The sequence below is a fragment of the Lissotriton vulgaris genome, chromosome 2_1 (assembly GCF_964263255.1).
Source record: "Lissotriton vulgaris chromosome 2_1, aLisVul1.2, whole genome shotgun sequence".
NCBI lineage: Eukaryota > Metazoa > Chordata > Amphibia > Caudata > Salamandridae > Lissotriton > Lissotriton vulgaris.
Genome location: NC_141687.1, coordinates 278,559,664 through 278,577,735, shown reverse-complemented (window position 1 = coordinate 278,577,735; position 18,072 = coordinate 278,559,664). Strand labels below are relative to the sequence as shown.

The 18,072-nt window shown below is 44.6% G+C and overlaps 1 protein-coding gene across 5 annotated transcripts in view; it reads right to left on the bottom strand.

Annotated features, from left to right (window-relative positions):
- The window catches only part of TBX4 (T-box transcription factor 4), a 706,415-nt gene that overhangs the window by 234,669 nt on the left and 453,674 nt on the right, over window positions 1-18,072 (bottom strand). The window lies entirely within an intron of this gene.

Here is an 18,072-nt window from a genome sequence, read left to right as displayed (position 1 = left end):
ATAAAAGCATTAAGGTAACCATGTTGTTCCTGCTTACATTTCCCATGGTTTGCTAAATTTTGTATTCCCTATAAGTGTTTTCTTTTTCCAGGATGTTGTAACTTTTTTTGTAGGCCGCATATTGCTTTTGTCTAGTGCGTAATTTAAATTGAGCAGCATCCAGGTGTTTATAGCGGGCAACAATTGGGTTGTAGTTGAAGACAGTGGGAATTTTTCTCAGTGAGGCAGTACGGTGTCCAGTGCGGGAGAGGTTGTGGCACTATGGTCAGAGCTGCTGAATTGGGAACTGGGAACCAGGTTCAGCCTTAATAATCAGTCCACCAGACCACTCTCCTGCGAGAGCACAATCACATGCTAGACCTTAGAAGGCCTCGCAATACCTTAGAAGTCCTGGTGTCTTCGCACCACAGGTGGACCCTAGCATGACAAATGTAGGTTAACCTTCAAGGCTTGTCCAACACTATCCATACTGAAGTTCACCTCCAGTCTTGCGGGCAGGCCTCTGAAGCAGCACACCCTAGAACAACAGTCACTGAAGTCAAAGGACCCTTCAGAAGGGCCAGCTCTAGGGCGGTGCAACCAGTGTGACTGCACCGGGTGCTGACTTTAGGTGGAGGCATCATGTTTGCAAGTATATTATGGTTTTAAAAACGCTTGCTGCCTTCTTCCTGGCCTCCAGCAATTTTCGGCAACAATAAAAATGTCATGATGACTCTGGTGATGAATGTTCTTCCTAGAGAGAGATCAGAATTTTGTCTAGTGGAAGTTTGACTCATGGAAAGGTAGCTCAGAAGGTTAATGTACCGGCTGCAAAGAACATGCGCCATGCAGATCACAAAGTGCACATAATGTAAATAGGTCAGTGGGCTACTGCTTTTGTCAGAGAGATCCTTTTGTTACTTGTAGTTTATAAGTTAAAATCCTAACTTAGAACAATGAGCTATTAACTGTCACCTAAGAGCTGCATACAAACTGCAAGGTATAAATTAGAGCATTATGTTCCACTCCCCCCTAGCAACCCCACCCCAGTCTTTGATTATCCTAATGTCCCAAAAATTGTTCTTTTGGACAGAAATCAATTCTGATTATTAAGGAGAACCCCCAACCATGGAATTACGTTTTAAATTCGGGGTATTGTGTTTCTCTCGACCTATCACTATAAAACTATAGGGGCTACTAGTATGGTTGTCATGTGACTCCTACACCTTGTAGCCCTTAGTCTTATGTAACATTTTCTATACAGTGATTTACACACATATTGATTGTCTCTGTGTAATATGTGTGATATAAAGTGCTCTGACACCCCACACTGGTATGAGTGGTGCTGTAAATCAAATTAAATGCATCTGGGAGAGAGTGGTTATGGAAACTTGGGGGGCCCAGTTAAAGGGTGGTAGTGAGGGAATCCATGGAAGAGGTGGTCATTGGGGGGCACTAACAAACATTAATGCACAGGACACCACCAGTGCTAAGGCTGGCCCTGCCCTGGAGGCCAGTCTGCCTCACCCATAGGTACCTCCATTGGCCTTGATTCAGCAGTAGTAGCTGCAACTCACCAGGGATTGGCAATGCAGGACTTGCACGCACACCAAACTAAGTTTGCAAACTTACAGTCACCCAGCTTCATTCACAAGCACTTTTAACATGTGCTGCCTGCTGTGGGGCCACTGGAATTAATTATGCAGCAAAGGATGACACCATTATGCCGTAGTGTTGACTAAATTATGCATTAAAAAAAAGGCTGCAGCGTAATGCAGTATATTTTCAGATAACAGACTCTAGAAAGATTTTGCCTTATTAGTACCAGTGTAACATACAAACGCAGCAGTGAGAAAGGTGACCAGTCAACCTTTACAATAGGCCATCCATCCACTCCACAGCAACACAAGTCACATTTTATATTAACTTTTGATATGTTTGAGTTATCATGAATTCTAGCACCAAGAAGCCAATATTGGTAAATATGTGTACTACAAATAATCCCTAACATACACTGTGCATACAGTATATCCAATCTGGTGCTTTAATCATAGGCTGTTTTAAAGTATTCTGATAAAAATCAAATCGTGCTGAAGACAGCCTTGATTGGTGTTGGATCGAGGACCCGGAAGTCTGCACACTTAGCAGACAGAGATAACGCACCTTGTCAGAAAGTTTAGCGTTTTCCCTACAGGTGGTGTTTGTTGGCCTGTGGCAGGGTCAGTCACATGTCCTGGATTCCTGGCATTTAATTGAGTCTATCCCAGTTCTGCACCCCAGTGTTTCCTGTGCCCCACCTTGCACAAATCATGTCGGAGGATGGTGATGATGTCAACATTTTGCCCCCCCCCTCCCCCCCCCCCCCCCCCCCCCCCCCGGAAAAATGTCTGCGGACGCCCATGTTTGTAGGTACTCTTCGGGGAATGTCTGACCAAAAATACATTTAGAACTACGTCTGGTGGAGAAGTGAAGTAAATACCTGCACAGTTTAAGAGGTGTTTTCGTGTATGTGCATGCTTAAACTAGCAAGATTTTGGATCCTGGCAAAGAATATTCAGCCTTCCATCCTTCTGAGGTGGCTACTATGAATATGAGACATTGCGAAACAGTAACATCTGTTAGGTACAGCGCATAGACACAGGAAAAGTCCCTATGAAGTGCTGTATACGTACAAGTTATAAGTAATGTAAGTGAAGAGGTTTATAAAAGTTTCTATGCAAGGTGCCATTGGGTTTCTGTTCAGTGGGACTTACGAATGTCTCACAGGACAGGACGCCTCACAGCTCTAAGCTATCCCGTAGCCATCACGACGCTCTGAAGTGAAAGTGCCAGACAGCAGAGGTATCGAGACAGCCATAGCTACTCTCACGCGAGGTACTGCAGAGTTCAACCTTCGGCAATCACATGAGTCAGAAATGTAATCCGGTGACCTCCCAGGAGCCCTGGGACAGACAATGAGAGCGAAACAACCAAAGCCGCTCTCTCTACTGTTTATTTAATTTCATTCAGTGGCCCTTATCTATTTTATATTAGCACAATGTTTGCGAGATGAGCTGTGCAGGATAATCGCCTGGTTGGGGCTGGCCTCCGTCCGCAGAATGTTAACTCCCTCACTGACCACACAGACATTCGTGGAACAAATCCAAGTTTTTCCTCTCCTGCTTCTCACATTTTTCTACCCCTTTCCATCTTCCTTCTTTCTGGCCGTTTAAATGCATTGTGGCTCTAATTGTACTTCTCTGTCTTCTGATTGCCTTTTCCATGATTCTTTTTCGCTCTTTTTTCTCTTTTTTTCCAACCAACTTTCCTATCTCCGTGTTTCAATCCTTATTTCCCCTTTTTCAATTTTTCTTTCTCGTACCGTTTTTTTTTGTTTTTCTTGTAACTGTAATTGCATTTGCATAGCCCTTACTGCCCTTGACGAGGCGCTGAAGTGCTTTATGGTGAGAAGCACGCTACTTCGGATCCCTTCTGTTATTCTTTTGCTCGTTTTTCGGATTGTTTATACTTTTACTATTTGTTTGTCAAAAGTTTTCACTTTTGTTGGTTGTTTATTCTTTATTTCATCGTTCATTTTTATTTCGTCTTTTAACTGTCTATTTTGTCTTTTTTTCTCTCACTTTCTCTTGCTCTTACTACCTCTATCTTTATTTTTCATTCTTTCTTTGTTTCTCTTCTCTCTTTCATCATCCTTTTTCTTTTAACAGTTCTTTATTTTACTGTGTTAATGTTATTCTCTTACTAGTGATGAAAAGGGAGGTGGATCGTAGGTGTCTGGTCAGTTGGTGGAAGGTAATGCTTTTGTTGATGTATGCTGGTCCCTCGTTGTGCAGGGCTTTGCATGCATGGGCCAGCATCTTGAACTGGCATCACTTCTGGATCTGGTGACAGTGTAGTTTCTTGAAGTGGGGTGTGATGTGGGTTCCTCTGTAGAGGTCGAGGATGAGTCTGGCTGCTGAGTTTTGTATTGTCTGTAGTCTCTTCAGGAGGCGTGAGGTGATTCCTAAGTAGTCTGTGTAGTCCATGCTGCTGGTGACGAGGGCCTGCGTGGCGGTCCTTTTGGTGTTAGCTGGGAGCCACCTAAAGATCTTGCGGAGCATGCGTAGAGTGTGGAAGCAGGTGGATGAGACAACCAATTTTTCATAGATAGCTAGCTGTCCAGGATGGTGCTGAGGTTGTAGGCGTGGTCTGTCGGGCGAGAGATGGGCCGAGTTCAGCAGGCCACCAGGTGTTGTTCTATGGCGAGGTGTTGTTCTCAAAGATGAGGACTTCCATCTTGTCCTTGTTGAGCTTGAGGCAGTTGTCCTTAATCCAGTCATCGACGTTCATCATTTATCTATGGAAGTTGGCTCTGGTGGTGGAGGAGTCTTCTGATAGCGAGGAGATGAGATGGGTATTGTCTGCGTAGGAGATGATGTTGAGTCCGTATGATCTGACAGTGTTGGCCATGGGGGTCATGTTCGTGTTGAAGAGGGTGGGGCTGAGGGGCGATCCTTGGGGGACGCCGCACATGATCTTCTTAGGTTCTGAGGTGAACATTGGGAGATAGATTCTCTGGGTTCTTCCGGTGAGGTATAAGGCAATCAATTTGAGGGTGTCTCCCTGGATTCCGATGTGGTGTAGTCTGTTGATCAGGATGGGAAAGGAGATGGTGTTGAAGACAGCTGACACGTTCAGAAGGATGAGGGCTGCCATTTCGCCATGGGACAAAAGGGCTCTGATGTAATCGGTGGCTGCAATCAGGGCTGTCTCTGTGCTGTGGTAAGCTCCAAATCCATATAGAGAGGGGTCCAGAAGATTGTTGTGTTTCAGGTGTTCGGGGAGTTTCTGGTTCAATCAATCAATCAATCAATCAATCAGGGGGTTAAAGCGAACTACTCACCCATGAGGATCTCAAGATGCTCGAGAGGGTTGGGGGTTTGGGTGCAGCTCCGGTTCAGCCGGAGATCCAGGTCTTGAGGCTCTTCGTGAAGGTGTGCAGAGTAAGGAGTGTCTGGTTGATTCTCGAGTACCTTCGCTGGAAAGGGGAGCGGGGAGATGGGCCGGTACTTCTATGGTTCTCTGGGGCGACAAATGGTTTCTTTAGGAGGGACCTCACTTCAGCATGGTTCCAGTCCTCAAGGAAGAAGGCCGAGGTGATGGAGGTGTTCTGGACTTTCTTGAGATTGTTGCCAATTGTCATGCTGCCGAGGTTGAGGATGTGGTGGGGTCAGGGGTCCGTGGGTGCTCCTGAGTGCACGGAGTTCATGATGGAGATTGTGGCTTTTGTCATGAGTGGGGCCAAATGGGTCAGTAGATGTTCAGAGTTTGTATTTCTGGGTGTGAGCAGGCTGATGCTATCAGCAGCAGAGGGTTGAGGTTCAAAGTTTTTGTCGATGAATGCGATCTTGTTGTGGGAACAGTCCGCTCATCGGATGTCACACAGTTCTTGGGAGGGGGTGATTTTGTTTCCAGCGAATGCAGGGTTGGAAAACTCCTTCACAATAGCGAAGAGATCTGTGCTGCGGTGTGTGCTAGCTTCTATGAGGTTTGCTAGGGCGTTTGTCTTTGGTTTCTTTAGGAGGGCGTAGTACTGGTTGAGTGATGTCTTGAAGGTGGTGTGGGCTCCTGTCACTTTGCTAGTGCGCCACTTCCTTTATAGTTGCAGGCAGTTGCATTTGGTGGATTTCAGCTCCTTCTGGAAGATCCTTTGGATTTGGCTGGGTTGGCAGGGGGGTTTGTGTGGGCGTATTCTTTAATCTGTTGGGAGAAGATCTTCGCAGCCTGTTCTGGGTTGGAGGTTGTGCCTGGGAGTTGGGAGTTGAGAGTGTTGTTCCATGAGTCTTCTGATATATTTTTCCAGTTTCTGCGTGTGAAGCCCAAGGGCATGGTGCCAGCGTTGGTAGATCCTGAGAGGCTGAAGTGGATGCTGTAATGGTCAGCCAAGGTGAGTGGTGAGACATGGGTTCCTTGACTCCGTCACTGGATGTGAAAATGGGGTTGAGCATGTGTCCTGTGATGTGGGTAGGGTCGGTGACAAGTTAATTGAAACTAATGTTGCTCATGCTTTCCAGGAGGTCAGTCATGGCTGCCAAGGTTTTCATGATTTTAGTGTAATTATGAGTGACATTTCAATGTCTATGAGTGACACTTTGTCGCGAGCAAAATCACGTGATGAGGGAAACATGAATATCAGAAAATATACCCATTTGAGCAACGAGAAACTCTAAGATCTTAAAACTGCGGGAAAGCACCAGAAATAGGGTGTGTGAGGCACACATTACAGCCAACCAGGACACTGTATTAGCCTAGACTATACTACTGATGGATCGCGCTGGTGGGCTGCAGGTCACAAGGTCATTCAAATCCAATTTGAACATCGGGCTCTTAGCTGTCTCCGCAACAGAGGCCCTACGTGAGGTACTGGCGTTATGGTAGCTGCGCGCCGTGGCGCTATAGTTAGGTACAATGTAAGTGAAATTATCAGCAATTTACGGTGGCCGCGGCAACTGCTCCAGTGGCAAGCGTCGGCCCGGCCACGATTCTGGGCCTGGCTCAGCAACTCTGCTTGCACTGCTGTGAATTTACGCTTTGACACTGTGACCGGCACACTCAGACACCAGCGCCTCGGACCCGACCTCACTGTCGGCTCCCTTTGTTCACGTTGCAGGATTATTTGAACATAACTGCGGTGTCCATGCATAATGAATGCGGTATGCAAGGAGCAGGGCTTCCATTGTGTTTGCTGAAGTATTGCTGGGACACGGACAGGACACAGTGAGACTGCCCGCCAGCGGCGAGCGCGCAGCTCGCATCCACTCACTGCTTCCGGAATCCCCGACCTCACTTCCTCTCAGGACCAGAACTTTATGACGTCAGACACATCCCCCTCTCCTGCCCGCGGCGGCGGCTCCACAGCCAGTGAGCACTTTCTTTTCTCTAGTGAGTGACTCAGCCGCGCCGCGGGCGGGAATTCAAACCTGCAAGCTATTAAAATACATAGTCGGATCAGTGCATAATAGTTAAGCCTGTGCTGGTGGCAGCGCCCCGCCGGCAAGTCTCAGGAGCAGCACAGAGCCGGTGCAGGTCACAGGCACGCGCGCTAGCAGCCTGGCATGGCTTTACCACACAGCGCTTCTACTACAACAGAGTCTCAGTGGAATTAAAATGCGTGACATTGCATTTCAGTGCGGGGATGCAGAACACCACACTGAAATGCGTTAGAGTCACACTTGATGCGTCATACTTGACAGGCCTAGTCAGTTCGGTTTGTGTTGCTGGGGTCCATAGATTCCATAGGAAGATGTAGTGCTCGGAGTCAATGGCAATTGGGACGATGAGGTCAGAGATGGTGTTGCAGAAGCTAAGGCGCGGTCTTGCTGGTCTGTAAGTGATGGTGCTTATGATGATGCTTTTTCCATCTGTGTGAAGTTGGAAGTTGAGATGCTCCATTATCAGGGTCGAGTCATCTGAGGAGGTCGTGCAGCGGATGGTGTCCTGGTAGATGATGGCTTTTCCACCTCAGTGTTTGTTGGTTCGATCCCGGTGCATTATCTTGTGTGATGTCGATGGTCGGTACGGAGGTGGGGTTCAGGCAGGTCTCTCTGGAGAAGATGACGTCCTGGGTGAGGGATGAGATCTTGTCCCAGATCTCTGTTGGGTGTTTGCTGAGCGATTGTGCAACTGAAGTTGTGCCGTGGCGGTCTAGGTCAGCATGGTGGATGCAATCATGTTTGTTGTGTCTATGATGTTGTTGGTTGCTTTGGTGTTGCAGGTGAAGAGGCAGTGCTAGCAGGAGAATGGTCCTCTTGTGGTGCGTGGAGATGTGCGGAGCAGTTGTTGTTGCCGATGTGCCCGGGGTCCAGGGTTTGGAGTTCGGTGGTGGTGTAGCTGCGAGGGGTGGAAGAGCCAGGGTTTCTGGCACAGGGAATAACCCAGGCACGGACGAGCGCAGACAGGAATGCCTTTGGCATGCCCGCTGCGCAGCTGTGCTGTGGCCTCCATTAATTAGGTCCTGGGGGGAAGTATCCAAACAAGAACACCTTTGTCATAAACTCTGAACTATTGATTCCTAATAAGGAAGATCCGGTGTTAAAGCATGAGGCACTTAAGGCTATTGTATATTTTGATTCAGGTAGGTTTGAGGTAGACTAGCCAGCACTTCTGCCCTTGAAGTCTTCTGAGACTTACTGAAAACTCATTTGATCAGATCTGTCATTAGTTGCCAACTCCTAAACTCCAGTAACTGGGGCGTGTGGCATTATGCCTTTTACTGTGACACTCAGCAGCACCTCAGACCACAACTTCCCACCCAGCCGGTCCTTACTTACTCCTTGGAATAATAAAACGCCCACTTAAAAAAGAATTCCCCCAAGAAGTGCCTTGGGACCATAAGTAAATCCATACCTACTGCAACATAGCCAGTGCATTTGTGAGAATGTATCTCCTTATGGATCTCGGCATGAAATGTTGTACATGGGATCAATCAATCTGAAACTGTTGTGTTAAATATTATAACACAAAGTTGGACTGATCACTATTTAATTCATTTTAATATTATGCTACCTTGTCCAGAGAATAATTCTAAACCCTGAGCGACTTACCGGAGAAGAAGGAAGTGGGCGAAATTAGGAAAAAATAGTACTCATTTGACCCTCCCAAATGTAAACTTTTTTGCCCCTACTGCTACAGTAGAGGAGAATTATAAAACTTACTATAATTACATAACTGATACCTTGGATCAGCTAATCCCGGTAAAGAAGATTAGCACAAGCTAAATATTAGGAGCTCATCTTAAAGTCCAAGGTCGATTTTTACGCTAACTCTACTTCACAAGCACCTAATGGTACAAAAGCCCTTTTTAAGATTGTTAAGGATCTCTCTGCCCCGACTTGCTTGAGTAATAAAGTAGTGGCATCGCAGAAACTGTGCGATGAGATTGCCTTTTACTTTACAGACAAAATTGACAAAATTGTTGGTGCTTTTCATACCATCAAAAATGGTGATCAGGACAATTCTGTACAGATGGCAGATGAGAACCTGCTGGAGATATTCACCCTGGACAATTTCCAGTTTTTCACTGATTTCTCTTTTAATAACTTGGCGCTCAGTGTGTCCTCAGGCTCTCATCTTGATCCCCTCCCCACAAAGTTTGGAAGACTTTTGGCCAAACTACCTTCACTTGGCTGCAGCAGATTTGTAACCAGTCCTTAGAAGAAGGTATAGTTCCGGTGGGATGGAAGCAAGCTTTGGTGACACTCATGATTAAGAAGCCCTCACTGGACCCGACAACTCCAGCAAGTTTTAAACCTATCTCTCTCCTGCAATTCCCGATTAAAATCTTGGAAAAGGCTGTAAGCAAGACTCTATCATGCTTTCTGGAGGATAATCAACTGCTGGATATGGACCAATTTGGGTTCCGGCCAGGTCACGGGACGAGACGGCTTTGGCAACCATGTTGGATAACCTACGTAAGCGTGCTGACAACGGGAATGTTACTGTTTAAGTACTTCTCGATATGTCAGCCGCATTCGACATGGTGAGCCATTCAATTTTAGTGGAAAGATTGGAGAAGATAGGGGTGAAGGGACGGGCTTCGCAGTGGCTGCAGTCCTACCTAGCAGGGAGACAGCAGGTGGTGACCTTAGCACCATTCTCCTCCAGTAAATCCCCTGTAGTTTACGGGGTACCGCAGGGCTCTGCGATCAGCCCTATTCTTTTCAATAGCTATCTGCAGCCCCTGTTCCCCATCATTAAATCGTTTGAAGTCGAGCTGGTCCACTACGCTAACGATACACAACTGGCGTTCTCCCTGGAAGGAAAACACGCAGTCTCCATGGACACGTTTCGGGAGTGTATGTGTCAGACTGCTGGCTGGTTTCAGAAAAACTCCTTACAGTTTATTGGTGGGAAAACTGAGGTGGTGTGCAGCTCATCTGCTTAGATGTCTAAACACATACCACTGGAGTTTAGGCTTACCCCTGAGGAGGAACCTCTGGTCCCTCTCAGTACGGTGCGCAATTTGGGTGTTCTGATGGACGATAATCTCCAAATGGAGTCGCAGGCAAACAAGACCGCCAGCTGTTGTTGCACATGCTGCGTCAGATACTCCCAATACTACCTAAGGACTCGCGCTCCCTTGTAGCGAGAAGCACTGTGATAAGCAGATTGGACTATTGCAACTCCCTGAATCTGGGAGCACCACAGTACATCTTTCAAGGGTTGTAGAGAGTCCAGTCTGCAGCAACAAAATTGGTGCTAAACAGGCAACGTAGATCTTCCACTACCCTGGCTCTGAGAGACCTCCATTGTCTGCCTATTAAGGAAAGGGTCCAATTTAAATCACTCTGCTTGGTGCACCGAGCGGTACATGATCTGGGCCCAGTCCCATTGCAGGAAAAATTTACCTGGTACCATCCCAAGAGGCAGCTCCGTTCCTAGAGTGCAAGTTTGCTGGCAATTCCTAGATAAAAGCACTCTAGGATGGGGGGGCCTCTAGTGTGGCCGCTGCCCATCTCTGGAATGAGTTACCCCAGAGTATCAGACAAATCCCTTTTTTTCTAGTTTCCTTTTGGCCCGTCCACATGCTGGTTATCTTTTCAGTCTGAGCGCCAGGATACCCGTAGGGTGGCAGTCTGCGCTATATAAGAACCTTTTACATTACATTACATTTACATTACATTACATCAACAGTAGTAGTAGTCAGAAAAAAGGGGTTGGAGAGAGGTGGGTGAGGGCATAAACAAACTGTGTGAAAGCAGGATCCGAAAAAGTACACTACCATTACACAGATTTAAATACCAATGTTATAAACCTACTACCGCACTTAGTGCTGCTAGGCATTGGTGTAAAGGGGCTGTATAGACCTGACAGCCTTTGGTGTGGTATTCCTCTAAACCTTTAGCTTTATCCTCTCCTGTTTGTTGAATTTCGATTTAGTTGGCTTCAAGAGTCTGTGCACTTTACCACTTCCAACCATTGCTAAAGCGTTTGTGTACACTCCTTTAAACATGGTAAAATTGGCTTGCAACAAATTAGCACATTAAATGTATTTATCAGTACCTAGCAAAGTAGTACTACATGTACCCAGGGACTGTGAATTAAATTATACTAGTGGGTCTGCAGCACTTATTTGCAACCCACTTAAGTAGCCCTTTAAAAAGGTGGACTGTCAAAATATCCATTTTTAAATATCAAAGTACATTTATATCAACTGTTAAATATTGTAAGGACAGAATATCGACATCAAGAATATCGACAGCCAGAATATCAAACTTAAGGTAAGAAATATCGATGTTGTAAATATCGATGTTAGTAATATCGATAGTTAAATTATCGATGTCAATAATATCGATATTTATATTAGTGTTATGTATTTTATATGTATGTGTCCAATATTCTTTGTTAAGTATTATACTGTTTTTTAAAATATATGTATACATTTTTTAGAAATTAGTAATTTTTTTTAAAGTTAATTTTGCGTTTTAGTACTGTAGTGGGTTGTAGGTTTATAGGGGAATAGGGTGGAAAGTAAGTTAATTATAGTAAATTAAATATTAATTTTTAGGAATTATTAATAATTTTTATTACATTTTGTGTTTTATTTCTGTAGTGGGTTGTGGGTTTATGGGGGAATAGGGTGGGAAGTAATTTAATTTTAATTAACTAATTATTATTTTTAAATTATTAGTATTAATATTTAATTTATTGTTAATTAATTGGTAATTAATTATTAATAATTGATCATATTATTTGTATTAATTTATTATTGTAGTGGGTTGTGGGTTCATATGGGAATAGGGTGGGTAGTAATTTATTTGTAATTAAGTAATTAATTAAGAAAAATTGGTTATTGATAATTATTTGTTTGTCAATTAATTATTATTTGGTTATTATTGTTTTATTAAATAATATTTATTGATATTGGTAATTACTTTTTGTTAATTAACTAATAATTGATTCTTAATGTGTATTAAATATTATTTATTGTTATTGATTATTAATGTATTTTAATTATTAATTGCAAATACATTTTTAATAATTGATTAATTGAAAATTAAATTAATTGTGTCAAATTTTATGTGGAGTGTGTTGTGTGTTTATTGGGGAATAGGGTGGGAAGTATTTAATATTATTAAAGTCATTATTATTTTTGATATATTTGTAGTTTTTTAAATTGTATTTATTAATAAATCATTATTTAATTACAATATTTATTTGATTTATAAGTATTTTATTTTTAACATCTACGCTGTCCAACGTTTTCCCTACTGTAGCCCTCTCTGGAGTGGGAAAAGTAATTTTCGCCCCTACGCTATCCAGCGCTTTCACTACTGTTGCACTCTCTGGAGTGGAAATAGTAATGTTTACCCCTACGCTATCCAGCGCTTTCCCTAGTGTTGCACTCACTGGAGTGGGAATAGTAATTGTTACACCTACGCCTTCCAGCGCTTTCCCTACTGTTGCACTCTCTGGAGTGGGAATAGTAATTTTTACACCTACGCTATCCAGCGCTTTCCCTACTGTTGCACTCTCTGTAGTGGGAATAGTAATTTTTACCCCTACGCTATCCAACGCTTTCCCTACTGTTGCACTCACTGGAGCGGGAATAGTAATTTTTACACCTACGCTATCCAGCGCTTTCCCTACTGTTGCACTCTCTGTAGTGGGAATAGTAATTTTTACCCCTTTGCGATACAAAGTGTTCCCTACTGTTGCACTCACTGGAGTAGGAATAATAATTTTTACCCCTATGCTATCCAGCGCTTTCCCTACTGTTGCTCTCTCTGGAGTGGGAATAGTAATTTTTACCCCTAAGCTATCCAAAGCTTTCACTACTGTTGAACTATGTGGAGTAAGTATATATATTAATTTATATGTATAATTTTAATCTATTTTAACATTAAAGGTATTAGTTATTATTTTTAAGTATATTTTAATAATTGTAACTATATTTCTTTTAATTATATGTATTATTCACTTAGTTTTACATTAGTATTAAAACATTTTAAAAAATGATAATTTTAACATTGATATTTTGACAATATTTTTTTCTTTCCATATTTTTGTACTTACCTTTATGTAGATTGGACTTGGATATTTGTGACTTCGATATTTTTGTGTCGATATTTTTGTAGGTCGATTTTCTGTCCGTCGATATTCTGTCAGACATTCCTTTAAAACAAGTCTAAGGACTGTCAATACAGCCTGTGTGCCCAAACGTGGGTCTCTTGCTCATTGTGCCACTAGATTCAAGCTACCTTGCCTGATGAGAGGTAATAGCCTGAAACCGGTCCCAGGATGCTTGTTTCCGTCCAGGGAGGATCTAGCTTGGCAGTTTGGGCTGCACTGTTCCAATGAGGAACAGGGTCAAGACTGATTTGCATATGGCCCGCTCTAACCTAGAGTGGCATGGTGAGCAAATAAATGAGGAATTTAACCCAGATCTCTTGACTGGGGGTAATTGTATGATTGATTCAGCATTACGTCCAACATTTGCTTGCATAACACTTTTCGCCCTATGTGGAATGGGTATGCCCAGACGTGGGTCTCAAGCTCACTGTGCAAGTGGATTCAAGCTAGCCTGGCTGATGAGGGGTAATACCCCAGAACCATGCCCAGGATGCTTCTTTCCAGTCCAGGGAGGACCTGGCTTGGCAGTTCGGGCTGGCCCGTTCCCATGAAGAACAGGGTCAAGACTGACTTGCATAAGGCTAGGCCTAAACTGGAGTGGCATGGTGAGCAAAAGAACGATGGATTTAACCCAGATTTCTTGACTTGGGGTGAATGTATGATTCATTCAGCATTCCGTCCATCATTTGGTTGCGTAACACTTTTAGAAAGTTGGTATTTTCTTTCCTAACTATTTGGTGACTGTGAATACTTGGCAATTGGCCTTTGCGTATTCCTCCCAGACAGTGAGATAGGCAGGATGGACATTCCTGACAGAATAGGTGGGGCAGAGATATTCCTCCATTTCAAAAGGCTGCCTCCAGTATCCTCACAGAGGAACTTGACAACAGCCTTTTGTCACACTAGAACCTCTTGAAGCCTGGGCAGGGGAAGAAAGGGGAAGGAAATCAATTTCTAGAACCAGATCTGGGGGTGGTCTAGAAATGTTCTCACTTCAAAGGGTGCACTAGGTATAAATATTGAACTTCCTGAGGCACTCATCAGCACACTCCTGAACCTGTGGTCAATGCAGGAGGACTGCCCTTCTGCTTGATGCGTCTCTTGTTCCTTAGAGGACTGCCCTGCTGCTTGAGGCCTGCCTTATTATTCAGAGGACTGCCCTGCTACTATCAGAGGACTGCCCTGATACTTGAGACCTGCCTTGTTCCCAAGATAATTTCCATGCTACTTGAAGCCTGCCTAGTTCTTTAGAGAACTGCCCTGCCATAAAGGCCTCCCCTGCTCTCTGTGAAGGAAGACTGGACCAGTTCACTTCCCATGCTAAACTGAGTGACTCCAAAGGTCAATTGGCTGACTTCCTATTCTGAGTTACAGAAACACATCTAACTCCAGAGGTCTCGACCTGCAACCGAGCCCTGCTGGAGTGAGTTCCTGGTCCTTAAAGGTGCCTCCTCAGGTCCTGAACTCTTGGCTAGCACCAGTTGAGCTCCACCTGTGTAATCCCAAAGTTTTTAACTCTGCTTTTTCAGTAGGACTAACCTGGTCCCTCTATCCAGCCCGCACTCCATCACGGTCTGCCTAAACTTGTGACTTTGTCCTTGTCTAGCATGACCAGATACTAGCAGTTAGCGCTTCAAGTTTCTTGGTGCTATTTTTACTTAAACCTTAAAAACTGAATATCTCTTCTCTCCTGATTGTTTTTTTGTCATTTTAGGCTCTTTTTATTAATTAAAATGTTCTCAATTTTTCTAAATTGGTGTGGGAATTTTATTGTGTTGTGTTTTAACTGTATTACTGTTTAAGTACTGCAAAAATTCTTAACACATTGTCTCAAAGTTAAGCCTGACTGCTTTTGTGTCCAGCTACCAGAGAGTTAAGCACAGGTTAATTTAGTGAATTTTGTGGTTCACCCTAATAGGGATGGTAGTTGTTGCTTAAGAAGGGTCTTCACCCCCTTGAATCAAAAACCCAATTTCCTACAGGGGTGATGGGATCAAGGAACAAGACCATCCCAAGTGTGATGGCAGCTGGGGCTCTGTGCCCCAGGCCATCGCTTATTGGGGCACAATGAATTTGTTGCAAAAACACAATGCAACGGTACAGCCACACCACTAAGGGGCCAATTCCGATCTGGGTCGGACAGTACTCCGACTGAGCCGGATCCGGGGTGTTTTCCGACCGATCCAGACTCCTGCAAGTCCGACCGAGCGAATACGATGCAGCCGTATGCTGTCAGACTCGGTTTGGTCGAACTCCCATAGAGGTCAATGGGAGCCGGTCGTACGACGCGTACAAAGGCTCCCATTGACTGAATGGGTACGTTGTGGATAAGTGCGCCCCCTACAGTGAGTACATGTCGGTAACATCCGTACCGTACATGCCTGTGTTGGGGAGACCCATGGGTCTCCCCCTGTGTCCGAGTCGTAAGGCTGCGGGTAACAGGGGGTCCGACGCGGACCCCCGAAGTAAGCTCCGGGAGCTATTGCGAGCTGGACGCTCCGACTCGATCTGGCTTTCCGAATCCAGTATCGTACTAGCTTGGCCGTGAAATGTCTCCATTGCGTGCCACGGTTTGCTTGTGACCGCGTCGTAAGGAGCGGTTTGGACCCGGAAACAATTCGGATGGAGATTTTGCGCTTGTTCGCATCGTACTTCCACGTCTGGACCCGTGTAAGACTCGGATGGAAATCCAGCCTCCGAATTGGATCCGCTAATGTTGAACCCAATTCGGTGCCCTTCCGACCGAGATCGGACTCTGCACTTAAGTGGTAACAAACACTCTGTTTTCCCTTTACCACAGAAACCTTTTTTTAAGCACACAGTGCACCTTTGGTTACAAATCAGAGAGGGGACTTTTGCTCCGTGCCACACAAACAGCCTTCTGACAAGGCTGCTAAGGATCATTTCTGGAACTTCGATGGTATTCTGGATAGATAGATGTTCTATGTTGCATGCCCCAACCACCTTACTGTAGCAAGTGAATATCTTCATTCTGTAAAGCCTGGCAGTATCCTGCCTGCTCAGCCGCGGTTTGTGCAGGTAAGAGTGGTGGGGCAGTGGGGCCAGGTGGGGGGGATTTCGACAGACAATGACGAGGGAAAATGTATTATTTATTTAATTTTCCCTCGTGGACATCTGTCGAATCCCCCTCCAACCCGGCCCCAATGTTCTTACCTGCACGGGCCGCTGCTGTACCTGCCACAAAAATGCAAAAGTTATGAGTTTAATCTAACTTGGCTCTTTTTCAGGAGGAAAGGCCCAGGACACCTAATTTCGAAGTCGGACAAGGAGCAGCTTCGGGTGAAGTTTTGTAAGCAGTGAGTGAGCCTCAACTGTCCATTCTCATGAGGAATCCACATTCAATGTGTGCAATGAAACTCTTAGCATCTTGGTAGCCAGGAGGATGTACAGGTGTTAGCCCACTACAAGGGGTGGAAGCTTTGAGTGAAAGATGAGCCCTGGTGGAGGCAAAACATGCAGTGATTCATGCGTCGCAGGTACGAGCAAGTATCCAGGTCTGTGTTGACCCCACGCCAACAACAATGTTTGACGCCCACCTCATCTACACCCACTCAGCACTTCTCAGACATGTCAAAATGAGTCGTTTTTACGGCAGCAGAAATATGGCATTGAGTGCCGAAGGAGTACAGTTTTATGCAGTGCTAGACTGATGCTGTGGCACAAAGGGGGGACCTCGGATAGGACAGGTGGTTGCTTCCACGGCTGGAAATCAGGAGATGGGTTCCTGCACAAGGAGCCCTTCGGGAGCAGCACACACATTTCAAACAGGCACATGTGTCCTTTGCTGCTGCAAAGACATAACGCTCCTGTGAATTCTGCCAGGTCCAGGATTGCAATATTACTTGACTTTCTCTTCACAACTGTCTGTTAAAGCTATAGGCTTTTTTTAGCCAATGACTTTTAGAAATAGTATTGTAAAATAACTTGTTTGGCTCCGTCTGAAAACAAACATTTCTTGCGGCTGAACTGCCACAAAACCGCGGCATAAAGCGCTGGGACCAAGCTTGCTAAATTACCTCACTCAGTGCAATACGTTGTTGTTGCTGCAACATTCTCAAGGGATAATTTTAGGCACTGGACCAACCCCTGCTTTATGCACGGTTTTCCCACCAGAGTGATGCATGAGTCTTACAATACCTTCATCAATCACAGACAAGGTTAATCAGTGTTGGAGACATATAGGGGCGATTTGGTTGACTTCCCACAGAATAGTGTTGCCGAGTGAGAGGCGCTACTGGCTCAGGCTTTTTCAGTTTCTGTTACTCAGTAAGGCCTTCTCATCCTGCTGTAAGGTGGGTCTGTGTGTACATCAGCCTTTCTACAAAGAAATGCTTGCCACTGTTGATCCTAATGCCCCCACACATCCTTTCACCCCTTCCTTCATACAGCTAGGATATTTCAATGTCTCTTTCAAATGTCTATTTTAAACCTCCACAGTAGTCCTATTCCTGAGGTACTTTAATGTCTCCTCTGTGCCACCTCTACAAGTACTTATAATCCTGGGATATCTAATGTCCCTTTCGTATCTCATCCTTTCCCCTGCACACTATTCTTACTCCTGGGGTACTTAAATGTCTCTTTCTTATCTCTACCAGCGTCACAGTATTCTTACTCCTCAGATTTTTTAATGCCTCTTTCGTATCTTCTTTTTACCACGTCTACAGTATTCATGCTCCTGGGGTATTACAGTGTCTCTTTCATAGCTCCTATTTACCATCCCCCCTCAGTGTTCATATTCCTGGAGTATTTCAATGGCTCTTTCAGATCTCCTTTTTACAACCTTCACAGTATTCATACGTCTGGGGTAATTAAATGTCTCTTTCACATGCCCTGTTTACCATCTTCAAAAGTATTCACAATTCTCTGGTGTTTACATTTCTCCTTCATAGCGCCTCTTTCCGCCTCCATAGTATTCATACTCCTGAGGTATGTAAATATTTTGTTCATATTTCTTCTTTATCA